Raw genomic sequence first — 18,877 nt, 5'->3', positions numbered from 1 at the left:
CACATCATGCAACCAAATTCCACTCGTCTCCCTGTCCCTTCATATCTGTCCTCCACCCTTAAAACCATCTCCCCAAAAGAAAACAAAAAATACAACTAAATCATCTTCTGCGGAAACTGCAGTTTGTCATGCAGAATACCATTTGCCCAAATAAACCGAGTTAGGGCAAATGACCATTTCAATGAGTCATTTGTTCTGGTTCAAGGGCCCTGGCTCCAGCTCCACTATCAGTACTGGGTCCTTCACAGGAACCCCTCTTAAGTATCCTGTAGTTACCCTGTGTCATAGAGATCTTGCAGGTTTGGGTCTGAAGGACCGACTTTTCATGTACTCCAGCAGATAGTGGATGTGGTGCTTGTTGGGGTAGGCCAACTCAGAGTACTAGATCTGGTATAGAAGCTGAGTTGATCAGCCTTCCAGGTCTCCTGGCACCAGGCCCAGTTCTTCCTCTTTGCCCAGGCAAAGTGCAGGGATAGATCTTGTGCTTTTATGACCTTGGATCTGGTTCACCTGTGCCCCTGTCACCAGAGTCAGCTCTACCTCGCTGCCTAGGTGAGGGACCAGGAGAGCTATCCTGCTCTTAGTATCAGCTCATGCCCTATTTCAGGCGGCTTGGTTTTTTTGTTTGTTTGTTTGTTTTTGTTTTGTTTTGTTTGTTTTTTTTGTTTTGTTGTTGTTTTGGGTTTTTTGTTTATTTTTTATTAAGGTAGAACAGTCATCATATGCATTCTTTCTATTGTTTTGTTTCTGTTTGCCAATTGATGCTCTCATCCCACAGTGTCAGAGATTGGAAAGAGAACTTCCGGAGCAGATGTATGATCATTCTACTCCAAACAGATAAATTGCCATCAGTTTTTCACACTAAAGTTTTTACTTATCTACTTAAAGATGTTATCCATAATAAAAGAAAAGAAGATAATATATATGTCCTGGATCATATTAGACTCATTTGATTTGTTAAGAAAAAAATTATCTGAAGTGGAAAGTCTTACTGTGCATCTAAAGTTACTGAGCCAGCTAGATAGCCCATTTGACTGTTCTCCTGAGATAGCTAATCATCTGGTTCCTTGTGTGTGGAAACATTAACTGCTTTAAACCAACCTAAATGAAGACCAGGAAATTTAATCTGTAGAAGGCAGCAATCTAGGGAAGTAATTTTATGGATTTCTAATAAATGCAATTATATTCTACAAAGCCTTCTTATCTTTTTGATACAAGATTATTATATTTCACACATAAATGTATAAAGAAATTTTTGAACATAGTAAGAGATTACAAAAATAGCTAAGAATAGGAATCAGAAAGTAGGGAAGTTAACTGAAAGTGAGTTTGTTTACAAACATTATACTGTTCAAACTCATGGTTTACAGACAAGAAAATTATACCCAAGAGACTGGAAAACTTTTCATATGTCAGACGGCAAAGAAGAAAAAGAGTTTCTGTCAGAAAAACTGTGGCTTGATTCTTACCTCATGATTTCCATACTACATCCCATTGCCATATTATTGAACAAAATATTCAGAATCAAAAGGAAAACTCCCTTGAAAGTCATAGTTTTGTGGTGCGGACCCACCAAAGGATAAAAATAGCTAACAATTAGGCTATTTGGGATCTGAACCTTGGCTTTGTAATAAAGTGCTTGCCACTTAAGAGAGTTTTAATATTGGACACCTAGAATTGAAACAAATAAACAAACAACAAAGAAGATATCTAGATATTAGTAAACTTTCAAGTATTACTTAATATATTATAATTTATTCATAGATTATGTACACATCATCATTTTTCTTTCTCTGGAAATGCACAAAAATTGCATTAGCAGTAACACTAAATGGAAGTTGTTATGATAATTAACAATAAGATTCTCTCAAATAGCTAAAAATAAGCTCAAGCTATAATATCACTCAATATAAATTCATATGAGCTGTTACTTTGTAAGCACAAAGTCTTGAGAAATATATAAGAAAATACAACAGAATAATAAAAACAATAGTGAATACAAGTTTTTGAAAAATTTGAAATCACTGCTTGGTAAATAGAAGAATAAGAAAAATACATAATAGAGTTAGTGATGTGAGTCTGTGTTGCCCACCTGCTGGGAAAGGCAGGAGGGATGTCAGGAAGACACACTCAAGACAAGTGATCTTTAAGCAGGTTGCATAAATGAGTAAAGTTTTCCAAGTGTGTCCTGTGCTTCTTGCACAAATAAGGCAGTCTTCTGATTTAAGATATGGATAGAGTTGCTAGTACATGGCTTGCCTATACAAGGGACCAAAGGCTTATGACAGTAAACTAGCAACAGGAGCCTAGATTCCCTACCTACTTACCTAAAAATGAGGAGTGAGGTATGTGTGAAATTATAGCACAGGTCTGGGTCACACTGAATAATATACCCAATCAGATCAATAAAAACTATCAAAATAACTGTAAAATTACCTACCTCTGATGAAAAAAGAAAACATTAAAGAAAATGACACTGACCATTAATTGAAGAATTGTTATTTGTGGTAACTCAATAACATCAGATAATGACAAGAGGAGAATGCTCTCAGGAGCTCCTAGATACCAGTGGGTGCTAGGGTGGAAGCAGTAGTACCCAGAATTTGCAAAGCCATTTCTAAGAAAATGAAATATGTACTTTTTATTGTGTCCTCAGACATGTAAACAAAAAGATGTGGTTACTTAATGGTACAAATAAGAACCTAGGAGCCGTTGGGGATTTAGCTCAGTGGTAGAGCACTTGCCTAGGAAGCGCAAGGCCCTGGGTTCGGTCCTCAGCTCCGGAAAAAAAAAGAACCAAAAAAAAAAAAAAGAACCTAGGAGCCAATTACAAGCAAATAATAGCCAGAAGATCAGTGAGGTGGTTAGAGGTTGTTGGATCTCTGGGCATTTTGTCTGAATCATTTTGTCTATTCCTCTATCTTCTCTGTCCATTATATATGCAAGTGTATATATGTTTTCTTCCAAGAGCTGGATTACTCTTTTTATAAGAGGTTTGTAATTTATAACAGACAAACCTATCTCAAGTTTTCAGGGCTGGTGATTCCTTGATAAAGCAGACAATAGCCAGCTTCCTCAGGTTGTGTCCTCAGATTGTGGGAGTTGCACATAATTGTGTAATTCCACATTCATGGACTTTACTCCCATACATAAAAGAAGAATTTGCCAGTCTTTTCAGCACTTAAGATCTGCTTAATACTATTACCATGGAAACAACAGGGACTAAAGCTGTGTGTGTGTATGTGTGTGTGTGTGTGTGTGTGTGTGTGTGTGTGTGTGTAAACTTGTATACTTGTATATACATGCATTTCTACATGAATCACATAGTTTGGAAAATATCAATGAGTTCATCACAGGCTAAACTAAGAAAAACCTTTAGCCTCATCACTATTTTATTTCTGCCTAAAACTTTTATTCATGCTTGAAATGCTATTGGTTTCTAAAAAAAACACTCCTACAGTGTGTTGGTATCCTAAACTTACATGATCAAGACAATTTTGCTAACACCCCAAAAATAAAATCCTTGATCAGTTCTGACACGTAGTTCATGTTGAATATGTAGTTTTTGAATTAAGTACCCATTAGGTATTGTTAATAGCTGTGAATAAAAAGTTCTGGTGCTATTTCAGCTTATTTCACCTAGAATCAGATTCGTTTCCTTGCATAGATTCTACAACCTAAAGTATTCTTCATTTTTTTGTCAAATAACTACATGCACCATGTAATTCATGAGAGAAATAATTGTTATTTGCAGAAATACCCCTACACAATAATGGAAAGTGTCAAATTGGGTCTTCCCTTTGCACGCTCTTGGTCAGTGCATGGCTTTCACTTTGCTGTGTTTAACCAGCTGTGGAAATACAGGTAATTTTTTTTTAGCAATTCTGGCCTTGACTCATCATTTTGTCACTATTTTGTTTCCAGTCACCCGACCTAGTGCCATCTGTCAGGTTGGAGTTGCATAGTGGTTCTCCATCAAGAAATATGTTTCATAAAACAAGCTGAGATGGTATCACATGGTGTAATTAGGAAATTTTATAATTATGATAAGATAAAAATCATCATGGTTTGTCTGAAGCAAATGTATATCACAATCTGCATTAATCGTGAGCTGACAATCCGTGGGAAATAGTAAATGTGGTTTCAACAACAATGACATAAATGTAACTGAACATTATAATAATTTTATCTACAATGATGATACAATCTACAATGCTTAGAAAATGTAATATTCCCTGCACCGAAAATGTAGTGAAAGTTGTATGTGGCTGCTTTTCTTTTTAATTGATTATTTTATTTACAATTCAGATGTTGCCCCCATTCCCAGTCTCCCCTATGCCTTGCCCCCATCCCATTCTTCCACTTGGCCTCTAAGAGGGTGCACTTCCTCAAACTCCCACCTCACCCCTCTCATATCCACCTTGTCTGGGGTAATAAGTCTTTAAAACTAAGAAACATTTTCTAAATATACATATATAATATAATATGTGTAAATATATAAGGAATATTAATATAATGTGGTCATATGCAAAAATAAGTCTTAATACAATTAGTAGTTCTTTACATAGTTATAGCTGTTTTTGACCTTTTTACTTTTATACTAGTGATGTTACAGAGAAAAAGTAAATAATTTACATAAACACTGAATAAAATAAAGGAATAACACAGAAACTTTTTTAAAACTATTACAGATAAGATAAAGCCGCACAGTCTGTTCCAAAGAAGATAAAATTCAAAAAATGCCAAGGCTAAAATTCTGAACTGAGTCTCATGGTTCTGAACCAGGAGAGGATAACATTTTTCTCTTGTTTTCTCCCGTCCTTTATATTCTAAGACTGGAAGATAGTTACTTACCTACAGGAGATTTATATATGTGTGTGTGTATACATATATATGTATATATATGTATATATGTATATTTGTATATATGTATATATCTATATTAAACACACACATATGTATTAAATACACACATATAAATACATGCACACACACATATATATATAAACACATACATATATATTTATATATACAGTATGATTTTTATTTGATTTTTTCATTAACGCTTCAAATGTTATTCCTTTCCCAGGTTTCCTGTCCATAAAACCCCTACCCAATCCCACTTTATCTGCTTCTATGAGAATGTTCCCTACCCACCTACATACCACTTCCCACCTCCTTGCCCTGTTCTGTTACACAGGGCCATCGAGCATTGGCACCATCAAGGGTTTCTCCTCAAATTGAACCCAACAAGCTACATATGCAGCTAGAGCTATGAGTCTGTCCATTTGTACCCTTTAGGTGGTGGTTTAGTTCCTGGTAGCTTGGGTTGGTTGTTATTGTTGTTCTTATGGGGTTGCAAACCACTTCAATCTTTTTTCTAACTCCTCCATTGGGGACCCATATGTCAGTTCAATGCTTAGCTGTGAGTATCCCACTCTGTATTTTTCATGCTCTGGCTGAGTCTCTCAGAGTAAGCTATTTCAGTCTCCTGTCAGGATGTACTACTTGGTATCAACAATATTGTTTAGGTTTGGAGGCTGTATGTATATGGGCTGGATCCCCAATTGGGGCAAGTTCTGAACGGCTATTACTTCAGTCTCTGCTCAAAACTTTGTCTCTATATCTCCTCCTATGAATATTTTATTCCCCCTTTTAAGAAGGAATTCACATTTTGGTGGTCCTTCCTTCTTGAGCTTCATGTGATCTGTGGATTGTATCTCGGGTAATATGATTTTTGGGCTAATATCTACTTATCAGTGAACATGTATCATGTGTGAATTTTTTGTGATTGGGTTACCTAGTTCCATCCATTTGGCTACAGATTTCATGAGTATTTTTTTTTTTTTGATAGCTGAGTAGTACTACATTGTGTAGATGTACCTTATTTTCTGTATCCATATTCCTCTTTTTAAGGGCATCTAGATTCTTTCCAGCTTCTGGCTATATGAATAAGTCTCTATGAACATAATGGAGCATGTGTCCAAGTTATATTTCAGAGCATCTGTTGGGTATATACCCAGGAGTGGTATAGCTAGGTTCTCAAGTAGTACTAAGTCCAATTTTCTGAGGAACCTCCAGACTGATTTCCAGAATGGTTGTACCATTTTGTAATCCCACCAAGAATGGAGGAGTGTTCCTCTTTCTCCACATCCTTGCCAGCATCTGTCTTCACCTGAGTTTTTGATCCCAGCCATTCTGACTGGTATGAGGTGGAATCTCAGGGTTGTTTGGATTTTCTTTTCCCTCATGACTAAGGTTGTTTAACATTTCTTTAGGTACTTCTAAACCATTTGATATTCCTCACCTGAGAATTCTTTGTTTAGCTCTGTACCCCATTTTAAATAGGATTGTTTGATTCTCTGGAGTCTACCTTCTGGATTTCTTTGTAAATATTGGATATAAGGCCTCTATTGGATGTAGGATTGGTAAAGATCTTTTGACAGTCTGTTGGTTGCTGTTTTGTCCTTATGATAGTGTCCTTTACCTTACAGATGCTTTGAAATTTTATGAGGGTCATTCGTAATACTCGATCTTACAGCATAAACCATTGGAATTCTATTCAGAAAGTTTTTCCCACTGTTCAGGTATTCGAGATTCTTCCCCACAATTTCTTCTGTTAGTTTGAGTGTATCTGGGTAGATTTGGACGTCCTTGATTTAGACTTAACAGGGCAATAAGAATGTATCAATTTTCATTCTTCTGCATGCTGACCTCCAGTTGAACCAGCACCATTTGTTAAATATGCTACGTTTTTCCATTGGATGGTTTTAGCTCCTTTATCAATGATCAAGTGACCATAGGGTTCATTTCTGGGTGTTCAATTCTGCTCCACTGGTCTATCTGCCTGTCTCTGTAAAGATAACATGCAGTTTTTAATCATTATTTGCTCTGTAATACTGTTTGAGGTCAGGGATGGTGATTCCCCAAGAAGTCCTTTTATTGTTTAGGATAGTTTTCATTATCCTGTGTTTTCTGTTATTACAAATGAAATTGCAAATTTTCTTCTAACTCCGAAGAATTGAGTTGGAATTTTGATGGAGATTGCATTGAAACTGTAGATTGCTTTTGGCAAAATGGCCATTTTTTACTATTTTAATCTTGCCAATCCATGATGAGCATGGGAGATCTCTCCAATTTCTATGATATACTTCAATTTCTTTCTTCATAAAGTTGAAGTTCTTGTCATACAGATCTTCTACTTGGCTTGGTTAGAATCATACCGAGGTATTTTATAATATTTGGGATTATTATGAAGGGTGTTGCCTCCCTAACTTCTTTCTCAGCCTGTTTATCTTTTAGTAGAGGAAGGCTACTGATTTGTTTGAGTTAATTTGCTGAAGTTGTTTATCAGGCTTAGTATTTCTCTGATGCAACTTTTGGGGTCAGTTAAGATACTATCATATCATCTACAATAGTGATACTTTGACTTCTTCCTTTCCAATTTGTATCCCTTTGACCTCCACTTGTCTGATTGCTCTGGCTAGGACTTTGAGAACTATATTGAATAAGTAGGGAGAGAGTGGGCAGCCTTGTCTAGTCCCTGATTTTAGTGGGATTGCTTAGCTACTGGTTTGCCATATATGACTTTACCATGTTTAGGTATGGGTCTTGAATTCCTAATTTTTCCAATACTTTTAACATGTAGGGGTATAGAAAAAGAGACTTTTGGGACTGGGCCAGCTCCAGACACATGAAAAAACAGAAAGGGTCTTGTCCCTGACTGATCCTGGATTTTTGTGTCCTGAGGGCTCTCTCTACACAGGTCTCTGGGAGCAGAAATGGTGGTCTTACCTCTGCTCTTACTTGTTTCGAACACTATTTAAAAATGTGCTAAAGAGCTAAAAAAAAAAAAACTACTGTGAAAATCATTCTGGCAGTTCCTCAGAAAATGGGACATAGTAGTATCTGAGAAAGTAGCTCTACCACTCCTGTGCATATACCCAAAACATGCTCCAACATATAACATGGACACATGCTCCACTATGTTCATAGCAGTCTAATTTAAAATAACCAGAAGCTGGAAAGAGCCCAGATGTCCTTCAAAAGAGGAATAGATACAGAAAATTTGGTACATTTACACAATGGAGTACTATTCAGCTATTAAAATAGTGACTACATGAAACTCTTAGGCAAATGGATGGAAATAGAAAATATCATCCTGAGTGAGCTGACACAATAACAAGAGAACACTCTCCAATCATTCTTAAGACAAGCATCCTTCTATGTTACTTAAGATGACAGGGTATGGGGTGCTCTTGGGACATTTTTGTCTTTTTTTCATCAATTCATCATGTTAAATATATGTGGAGTTTAAGAATGCCTCATATTTCAAAATTCTTATTTTATACTAATTACTAAGTTACTTTTTTTTCTGTTTTTAATTTCACATCAAATCCTGATGTGTGTTTTTAACATTTGATAATTTTTTAATGCTATTTACTTTTAAGTCTTGTTATTTTAAGGGTACAAAATTTTGAGAAAGGAATACATATACGTTAAATTGTTTCTTTCAGGTTATCATTCAGAGAATTATTCATATTAGAATTTTAATTAGATTCATTTTAGAAAAATACTTTTTGTCTTGCTATGCACACACATATACATTGATTGCAAGTATGTAGGTTATTTATGCATAAATATAACTGAACCGTTTTTCTTTGTATACTGTGTTTCACATATCTGACAAGTAGACCTCAAAATGAAAGCAATGTTTAAAGTTTCTTAACATGAAAAATACTTTAAAATATAACATAATTTAATAATGAATAATATAGAATTAAAAAAACCAGCTATAGGCACATTGTGGTTAACCACACATCTACACTGAAATGAATATATCAAAAAAGAAATTCTATGGCTAAGATCAAAACTCTCGTTACAGCATATATTGGTGAGTTTATGGAGAAAAGGGCATACTCCTCCATTTTTTGGAGGATTGCAAACTGGTATAACCACTCTAGCAATCAATCTGGAGCTTGCTCAGAAAATTAGAAATTTACCTGAAGATCCAGTTATACCATTTTTGGGCATATACCCTAAAGATGCCCTACAGTACCACAAAGGCACATGCTCCACTCTGTTTATAGCAGCCTTTTTTGTGATAGCCAGAAGCAGAAAACAATCCAGATATACCACAGTGAAAGAATGGATCCAGAATATGTGGTTCATTTCCACAATGAAATACTATTCAACTTTTAAAAACAAGAACACTCAGAGCTATGTTTTCACTTAGCACTGCTTTCGTTGTACCCCATAAGTTTGGGTATGTTGTGCCTTCTTTTTCAATAAGTTCTAAAAAGTCTTTAATTACTTTCTTTATTTCTTCCTTGACCAAGTGTTCATTGAGTTGAATTTTGTTCAGCTTCCATGTATGTGAGAGGGAGAAGGAGAGGGAGAGGGAGAGGGTGAGGAACAGGAAGAGGGACAGTGACAGGGAGAGGTTGTTTCTGTTGTGGTTGAAAAACAGCCTTAGTCCATGGTGATCTGATAGTATACCTGGAATTATTTCAATCTCCTTGTATCTTTACGACCTGTTTTGTCATTTTTGAAAAGGTACTATGAGGTGCTGAGAAGAAGTTATATTCTTTTGTTTTAGATTGAAAAATTCTATAGATATCTGTTAAGTCAATTTGGTTCATAACTTCTGTAAGTTTCATTGTGTCTCTGTTTAGTTTCTGTTTCCATGATCTGTCCATTGATGAGAGTAGGATGTTGAAGTCCCCTACTATCATTTTGTGTGGTGAAATGTATGCTTGGAGATTTAGTAGTTTCTTTTATAAATATGGGTGCCCTTGCATTTGTAGCATAGATGTTCAGAATTGAGAGCTCATCTGGCTGATTTTTTTCCTTTGATGAGTATGCAGTGCTCTACTATGTTCATAGCAGTCTTCTTTATAATAGCCAGAAGCTGGAAAGAACTAAGATGTCCTTCAACAGAGGAACTGGTACAGAAAATGTAGTACATTTAAACAATGGATTTACTGCTCAGCTACTAAAAACAATGACGAGATGAAAGTCTTAGGCAAATAAATGGAACTAGAAATATCATCCTTAGTGAGGTAACCAAGTCACAAAAGAACATGCACGGTATTCATTCATTGATAAATGGATATTAGCCCAAAAGCTGGAATACCTAATAAAAAAATCCAAGATGATATGAAGCCTAAAAAGAAGGATGACCAAAACATGGATGCTTCATTCCTTCTTAGACGGTAGAACAAAATACTCATGGGAGGAAATAGAGCTTCTAAAAGTGGAGCAGAGACTGAGAAAAAGTTCATCCAAAGACTGCCCCACCTGGGGATCCATCCTATATGCAGCCACCAAACCCAGCCACTATTGCTGATGCCAAGAAATGCTTAATGACAGGAGCCAGATATGGATGTCTCCTGAGAGGCTGTGCCAGAGCCTTACTGATACAGATGAGGATGTTTGTAACTAAACATTGGGCTGAGCAAGTGGACTCCAATGAAGGAGTTAGAGAAAAAAACTGAAGGAGCTGAAGAGGTTTCCACATTATAGAAAGAATATCACGTAATCAGACCCCACCAGAGCTCCCAGGTACTAAACCACAAACCAATGAGTACACATGGAAGGACCCATGACTTCAGCCACATATGTAGTAGAGGGTGGCATTATCTAGCATCAGTAGGAGGAAAAGACTTTGGTCCTCTGAAGGCTTGCTTCCCCAATGTAGTGTAATGCCAGGGTGAGGAGTTTGAAGTGGGTGGGTGGGAACATCCTCATAGAAGCACTGGGAAGGGGGCAGGGGTTATAGGAGATAGGGAAAAAGATAACATTTGAATTGTAAATACATAAAATATCCAAGAAAAATAAAATTTAAAAAAAAAAAATAAATACTTTACAATATTTAATTAAAAAAGAAAGAAATACAGAGACCTAATTATAATAATTATAATTGGATTTAGGTACTAATAACTTTCTTTCCCATCATAATATCATGAACATGAATGAACCTTTATATTTAATAATAAAACTTAATGACAAAAAATAAAATCAAGAACATACTGAATGACAAAAAATAAAATCAAGAACATCCTGAGTTTTACAGGCAAATGGATGGAACTAAAAAATATCATAAAGAGTGAGGTAACTCAGACCAAAAAGACACACTTGATATGTACTCACAAATAAGTAGATATTAGCCAAAAGAAAAAAAAAAGAATACCTAGTATATCATTCACAGAACTCAAGAAGCTTAACAAGATGAAGGGCCCAAGTGAGGATGCTTCAATCCCACTTTGGAGCAAGAAGAAAGCAATCACTAGACATAGAGGGTGCAAGTAACCTTGGTATGAAAGAATAGGGGAGGGGGAAGAAGAAGAGTAGCCCTGAGGGCTAGCAGATGAATGGGAATATTCAATTGGGGTGTGGGGGAGAAGTAGGGGAACCCTCCAAAGTGTATCTGAGACCTTGGAAGTGAGAGAGTCTTAGGACCCAAAGGGAAGGACCTTAGAGATGAAATGCCCTTCCATGGGAAGAGGGAACTTGTAGAGTCCACCTCCTGTTGAAAGTCAGGACATCATGTGGAAGGATAGGTTTGCCATCCCAGTCAAAAATTCTGAGCCAGAATTGTTCCTGTCTAAACGAACTGTAGGGACAAAAATGGAGAAGAGACCAAAGGAAAGAAAGTTCAGTGAACATCCCAACTCTGGATCCATATGAAAGGAAGGCTCCAAGACCTTACACTATCACTGATGCTATGGTGTGCTTATACACAGGAACCTAGCGTGGCTGACCTCTGAGAGGCCCAAAAAACAGATCTTGGGCTCCAACCTCATAGGTAGCAATGAATATCCTAGTAAGAGCACCAGTGGAAGGGGAAGCCCTTGGTCCTGCCAAGACTGAACCTCAGTGTACGTGATTGTTGGGGGGAGGATGGGGAGGGGAACACCCAAAGAGAAGGGGAGGAGGAAGGGTTAGGTGGATGTTGGCCTGGAAACCGGGAAAGGGAATAACAATTGAAATGTAAATAAGAAATACCCAAGTTAATAAAGATGAGAAAAAAACAAACAAACAAAAAAATGAAAAAAAAAAACCAAAACAAAACAAAGCAAAAAAAAAAAAAAACAAAACAAAAAACAAAAAAACAGCTGCCAGAGACCAAGGCAGAAACTTACACTCAAGCAATGGACTGAAGTTGAGGACCACACTAGTTGAATTAGGGAATGTCTGGAATAAGCTGCGGAGAAAAGCTAACATAGAAAAACCAGCACCCAACAAACCTGGACCTCTGAGATTTCTCGTACACTGAGCCAACAATCAAGCAGCAAACACTAGCTTCCCTGAGGCCCCTGACACATACACAGCGGAGGACTACCTGATCTGGCCTCAGTTAAAGTAGTGCCTAACTCTGGAGAGACTTGAGGCCCCAGGGAGTAGGGACGCCTGGTAGTGGTGAGGGGTGGGTGTTGGGACATACTTTTGGAGATATGGGGAGGTGGAATGGGATGAGGAACTATGGGAGGGCACACCAGGAAGAGGGTAAAGACTGGAATGTATAAAAGAAATGTAATAAAAGGTAAAAAAGAAATTATAGAAGAGCATTGATAAAGTGTTCTTGACTATGGGGGAAAATGTATCACTTTACTATGGTACATTTAATTGAAAACAAAATGGTGGTGTTGTTTTTAGAAATGTTTGCACTCTAACAATTACATGTGTATGCATGCACACACGCACACACACACCGCATTTAAAAAGTAGCAGCCAATTTTCTTTCATTTAGGCAGATGCAGAGCAAGGTCTAGAAAGTTGATTGGCACAAATGCATGGTAAGGTCTGAATTTCAGAGAGCTGCCTCTATACTGAATCAGGCACTGAAACATATTTTCCTTTTGAGAAAGAGTTGTTGTGTTTTGAAAAAATAACATAAAATGCAGCTGCTGGTTTTTTTTTAACCTTTTTGTAATTGAGATTGTTTGTTACACTTTCTGAAATTATATTGGAGGCAATAAAAGCTGATTCAAAGTAAAATCATTATCCTTTTTAAATGAGAGTTATATAACTTATGCATTAAGATATTTGCAAGATAAGATGATTTCTAGATAAGTCTCATTTTTAACTAAATAAAGCTGCATTTAACCTCAAAACCACAATATGCTAATATCTCCCTAGAAGAGCATAGGTTTCAAATGTATATAGAATTTCTTTTTTTTATATGAAAAATTTTACTTTTTCTTCTGTCTTTTGCACAATATGGCATTCTTTTTATTCTTATTTTCTGTCATTATTCTCTTATCTTTTATTGGATATTGTTTTATTTGCAGTTTAAATGTTATCCCTTTCCAGGTTTCCCCTCCAGAAATGCTCTGCTTCATCCCCCTTCCTCTTGCTTCAATGAGGGTGCTCCCTCACCCACCCACCTACCCACTCCCTCTCACCTCCCCACACTGATTCTCCTACACTGGGGCATCCAGCCTTACAGAACCACGGCCATCCCATTGACGACCAAGAAGGCTGTCCTCTGCAACATTGGTCCATCCCTATGTTCTCTTGGGATGGTGGTTTAGTCTCTGGGAGCTCTGGGAGTCTCGTTGACTGATATGGCTCTTCCTATCAGGTTGCAAACCCTTTAAGTTCCTTCAGTCCTTTGTCTAACTCCTTCGTTGGGGACCCTGTTCTCAGTTGAATGGTCCACTGAGAGTATCTGCCTATGCATTTGTCAGGCTCTGGCAGAGCCTCTCAGGAGACAGCTGTGCCAGTGTCCTCTCTGCACGCACGTTTTTGTGTCTGAAATATTGCCTGGGCTTGGGGTCTGTATATAGAATGGATACCCTAGGTGGGGCAGTCTGTGGATGGCCGTTCCTTCAGACTCTGCTCCACACTTTCTCTCCATATTTCTTCTGGTGAGAATGCAAATTGATTCATTCTTATCACCTTGTACAAAGCTCAAGTCCAAGTGGATCAAGGACCTGCACATCAAACCAAATACACTGAAACTCATAGAAGTGAAAATGGGGAAGATCCTCAAACACATGGGCCCAGGGGAAAATTTCCTGTTTAAAACACCAGTGGCTTATGCTCTAAGATCAAGAATTGACAAATGGGAACTCATAAAATTACAAAGCTTCTGTAAGGTAAAGGACAGTATCAAAACAAAACAAAACAAAAACAAAACAAACAAACTAACAAACAAAAACCAAAATGGGAACCAGCAGAGATAAACTATCTTTACAAATCCTACGTCCCATAGAGGGCTAATATCTAATATATACAAAGAGCTCAAGAAGTTAGATTCCAGAAAATCAAATAACCCTTTTAAAAAATGGGCTACAGAGCTAAAAAAGAATTCTGCCATTATTCTTAATAATTGAAGGATTTAAAAATAGAAGTCACTTGGATTGTAGATCCGTGGTAGAATGTTTACATGATACGCATAGGGCCTGGGTTTTTTATCCTATACAACAAAGGTTTACAACAATCACGGTCACAAAATAAGGGGTAAGGATATAGGCCAAGTTTAGAGAACTTACCTAGCATAAAGGAGAGTCTGAGCCAACCCTCAGTATTGGGAAAAAAGAAAGAAGAAAACAAATAAAAATGAAAAAACACAGAAAAAGAAAAAACAAAAGGAAGTAAGGAAAGGAAGAAAAGAAGGAGGTCATAAGAGAGTAAGTTAAGTGTGTAGGTGGTAGAGAAAGGAAAAAGAAAGTGAGGAAGTGAAGTTCATAGGCAAGAATGTAATACATTCACTACAAATAGGTACTACTAAAATTTGACGTCAAACAAGTCCAGAGTTTCACTACTATGCCATACCCAACTGCCTTTCTAATCACATTTGGATCTTCCAACCTTGTACCTGAATTAGTTTGCCCTAAATGATAGTAAACATCTAAATAATAGGTAAATAGGCAGCAATAGAGATAAGTGAGTCATAAACATTTTCATCTACCTCTCTTCTTATCTTGAAAGGTAAATACTCTTAATAAAATGGCTGATCTACAAAAAGATTCTCCCCAAGATACCCTTTCTTATAGTAATGGGTATAGAGCAGCACTGAAAAATTGATCTCCCCCACATCAGGATGTTTTTTCGCACTCTGAGGACTGATTTCATCAAAAGACTAAACATGCTCACATATTAAACTATTTCTTCTGAAATTTTCTCTTAATGTCAAGATCATTAACCAAATATGAAATTCAGATTAGGAGAGAAGACAAATTTGAAATTGAAATTATATTTAAGTGGGAAATATTTTCATTTTGAAAGAATATTATTAAAATTTTGCTTTAATGTTAACTTTTAATGCAGATATATGTATTTATATTCAAGATATGGCTTAATTCTGGAAACACTCCAGTAGAACATAGAGTAACAGAAGAGATTACAAGGAAGAAAGAAGAAACAATAAAAATATGTAGCAAACTGCAAAGATTTGTTTGTGAAATTTTAGGTAAGATTTCTATATTATTAATTCTTTGTCTGAATGGACACTATTTCTATAAGGTTGTCTGGGAAATATTGCTTATAACAACTTTAATATTCTTTATTATATATTTTTCTTCCGTTTTTATTAAATTGGATATTTCTTATTTACATTTCAAATGTTATTCCCTTTCACAGTTTCCTGTCCATCAGCTCCTAATCCCTTCTCCTCCCTTTCTAGAAGTGTGTTCCTCTCCCCATCCTCCCCCCATTACTGCCCTCCCCCCTACAATCACGTTCACTGTGGGTTCAGTTTTAGCAGGACCAAGGGTTTCCCCTTCCACTGTTGCTCTTACTAGGCTATTCATTGCTACCTATGAAGTTAGAGCCATGGGTCAGTCCATGTATAGTCTTTGGTTATTGGTTTAGTCCCTGGAAGCAGCTCTGGTTGGTTGACATTATTGTTCATCTGGGTTCCCAATCCCCTTCAGCAATTCCGGTCCTTTCTTTAATGCTTCCATTGGGGGTCCCACTCTCAGTTCAGTGGATTGCTGCTGGCATTCGCCTCTGTATTTGACATGTTCTGGCTGTGTCTCCCAGGAGAGATCTATATCCAGTTCCAGTCAGCATGCACTTCTTAGCTTCGTCCATTTTATCTGTTTTTGGTGGCTGTATATATATGGACCACATGTGGGGCAGGCTCTGAATAGCTGTCCTTCAGTGTCTGCTCTGAACTTTGCCTCCCCATCACCTCCTATGGATATTTTTGTTCCCCTTTTAAAGAAGGAATGAAGCATCCACATTTTGGTCATCCTTCTTGAGTTTCATGTGGTCTGTGCATCTTGGGTATTTTGAACAAATGAGCTGATAGCCACTTATCATTGAGTGCATACCATGTGTGTTTTTCTATGATTGGGTTACCTACTCAGGATGATATTTTCTAGCTCCATCCATTTGCCTATGTATTTCATGAAGTCACCTTTTTTGATAGCTGAGTACTACTCCATTGTGTAGATGTACCACTTTTCTGTATCCATTCGTCTGTTAAAGGGCATCTTGGATCTTTCCAGCTTCTAGCTATTATAAATAAGGCTGCAATGAACATAGTGGAGCATGTGTCTTTTTGTATGTTAGAGCATTTTTAGTTATATGACCAAGAGAGGTATAGCTGGGTCCTCTGGTAGTTTAATGTCCAATTTTCTGAGGAACCTCCAGACTGGTTTCCAGAATGGTTGTACCAGTTTGTAATCCCACCAACAATGGAGGAGTGTTCCTCTTTCTCCACATCCTCGCCAGCATCTGCTGTCACCTGAGTTTTTATCTTAGCCATTCTCACTGGTGTGAGGTGAAATCTCAGGGTTGTTTTGATTTGCATTTCCCTGATGACTAAAGATGTTGAATAATACTTTAGGTGCTTCTCAGCCATTTGATATTCCTCAACTATGAATTCTTTGTTTAGCTCTGTATCCCATTTTTTTTAATAGTGTTATTTGGCTCCCTGGAGTTTAACTTCATGAATTCTTCTTATATTATGAATGTTAGCCCTCTTTCAGTTGTAGGATTGCTAAAGATATTTTCCCAATCTGTTCCTTGCCACTTTGTCCTAATGACAGTGTACTTTGCCTTACAGAAGCTTTGCAACTTTATAAGTTCCCATTTTTTGATTCTAGATCTAAGAGCATAAAGCCATTGGTCTTCTGTTCAGGAAATTTTCTCCAGTGCCCATGTGTTCAAGATTCTTCCCCACTTTTTCTTCTATTAGTATGAGTGTATCTGGTTTTATGTGGAGGTCTTGGATCCACTTGGACTTAAGCTGTGTAAAGGATGATAAGAATGAACTGATTTGCATTCTTTTATATGCTGACCTCCACTTGAACCAGCACCATTTACTGAAAATGTTATCTTTTTTCCAATGGATGGTTTTGGCTCCTTTGTCAAGTGACCATATGTGTGGGGATTCATTTCTGGGTCTCTGATTCTATTCACTGGTCTATCTGCCTGTCTCTGTACTAATACCATCCAGTTTTTATCACTATTACTCGGTAATACTGCTTGAGGCCAGCAATGGTGATTCCCTCAGAAGTTGTTTTATTGTTGAGGATAATTTTAGTTATCCTGGGTTTTTTGTTATTCCAGATGAATTTGCAATTTTTTCTTTCTAATTCTATGAAGAATTGGATTGGAATTTGGATGGGGATTGCATTGAATCTGTAAATTGATTTTGGTAAATTGTCATTGTTAACATATTAATCCTGCCAATCCATGAGCATGGGAGATCTTTCCAATTTCTGAGATCTTGTTAAATTTCTTTATTGAGAGGCTTGAACTTCTTATCATACAGATCTTTCACTTGCTTGATTAAAGTCACACCGAGGTATTTCATAGGTATTTCGAGGTATTTGGGACTATTATGAAGGGTATCATTCCCCTAATTTCTTTTTCAGCCTGTTTATAGTTTGTGTAGAGGAAGGCTACTGATTTGTTTGAGTAAATTTTATACCCATCCACTTTGTTGAAGGTGTTTATCATGTTTAGTAGTTCTCTGGTGGAACTTTTGGGTTCACTTAAGTATACTATCATATCATCTGCAAATAATGATATTTTGACTTCTTCCTTTCCAATTTGTATCCCTTTGACCTTCTGTTTTATGATTGCTCTGGCAAGGACTTTAAGAACTATATTGAATAAGTAGGGGGTGAGTTGGCAGCCTTGTCTATTCCTTGATTTTAGTGGGATTTCTTCAAGTTTCTCTCCATTTAGTTTGATATTAGCTACTTTTTTGGTGTATATTGTTTTTACTATGCTTAGATATGGGTTTTGAATTCCTGTTCTTTATAGGACCTTTTTCATGAAGAGGTATTGAATTTTGTTAAATGCTTTCTCAGCATCTAATGAAGTGATCATGTGGTTTTTATCTTTGAGTTTCTTTGCATTTTGGATTATGTTGATGGTTTTCCATATATTGTACTTTTCCTGCATACCTGGGATTAAGCCTAGTTGATCATGATGGATTTTTTTTTTTTTTTGATGTGTTCTTGGATTTGGTTTGCAAGAATTTACTGAGTAATTTTGTGTTGATGTACCTAAGGGAATTTGGCCTGAAGTTCCCTTTCTTTATTGGGTCTTTTTGTGGTTTAGGTATAAGAGTAATTGTGGCTTCATAGAAGGAATTTGGTAGTGCTCCATCTGTTTCAATTTTGTGGAATAGTTTGGAGAGTATTGGTATTGAGGTCTTCTATGAAGGTCTGATAGAATTCTTGAGTAAACCCATCTGGACCTGGGCTCTTTTTGGTTGGGAGACTTTTAATGACTGCTTCTAATTCTTTAGGTATTATGGGATTGTTTAAACGATTTATCTGTTCCTGATTTATCTTTGGTAAATGGTATTTGTCTAGAAAATTGTCCAATAAATCCAGATTTTCAAGTTTTGTTGAATATAGGCTTTTGTAGTAGGATCTGTCGATTTTTTAATTTCCTTTCTCTTGTT

The sequence above is a fragment of the Rattus norvegicus genome, chromosome 3, assembly GCF_036323735.1.
Source record: "Rattus norvegicus strain BN/NHsdMcwi chromosome 3, GRCr8, whole genome shotgun sequence".
Lineage (NCBI taxonomy): Eukaryota > Metazoa > Chordata > Mammalia > Rodentia > Muridae > Rattus > Rattus norvegicus.
Note: the sequence above shows the minus strand (reverse complement) of the source record.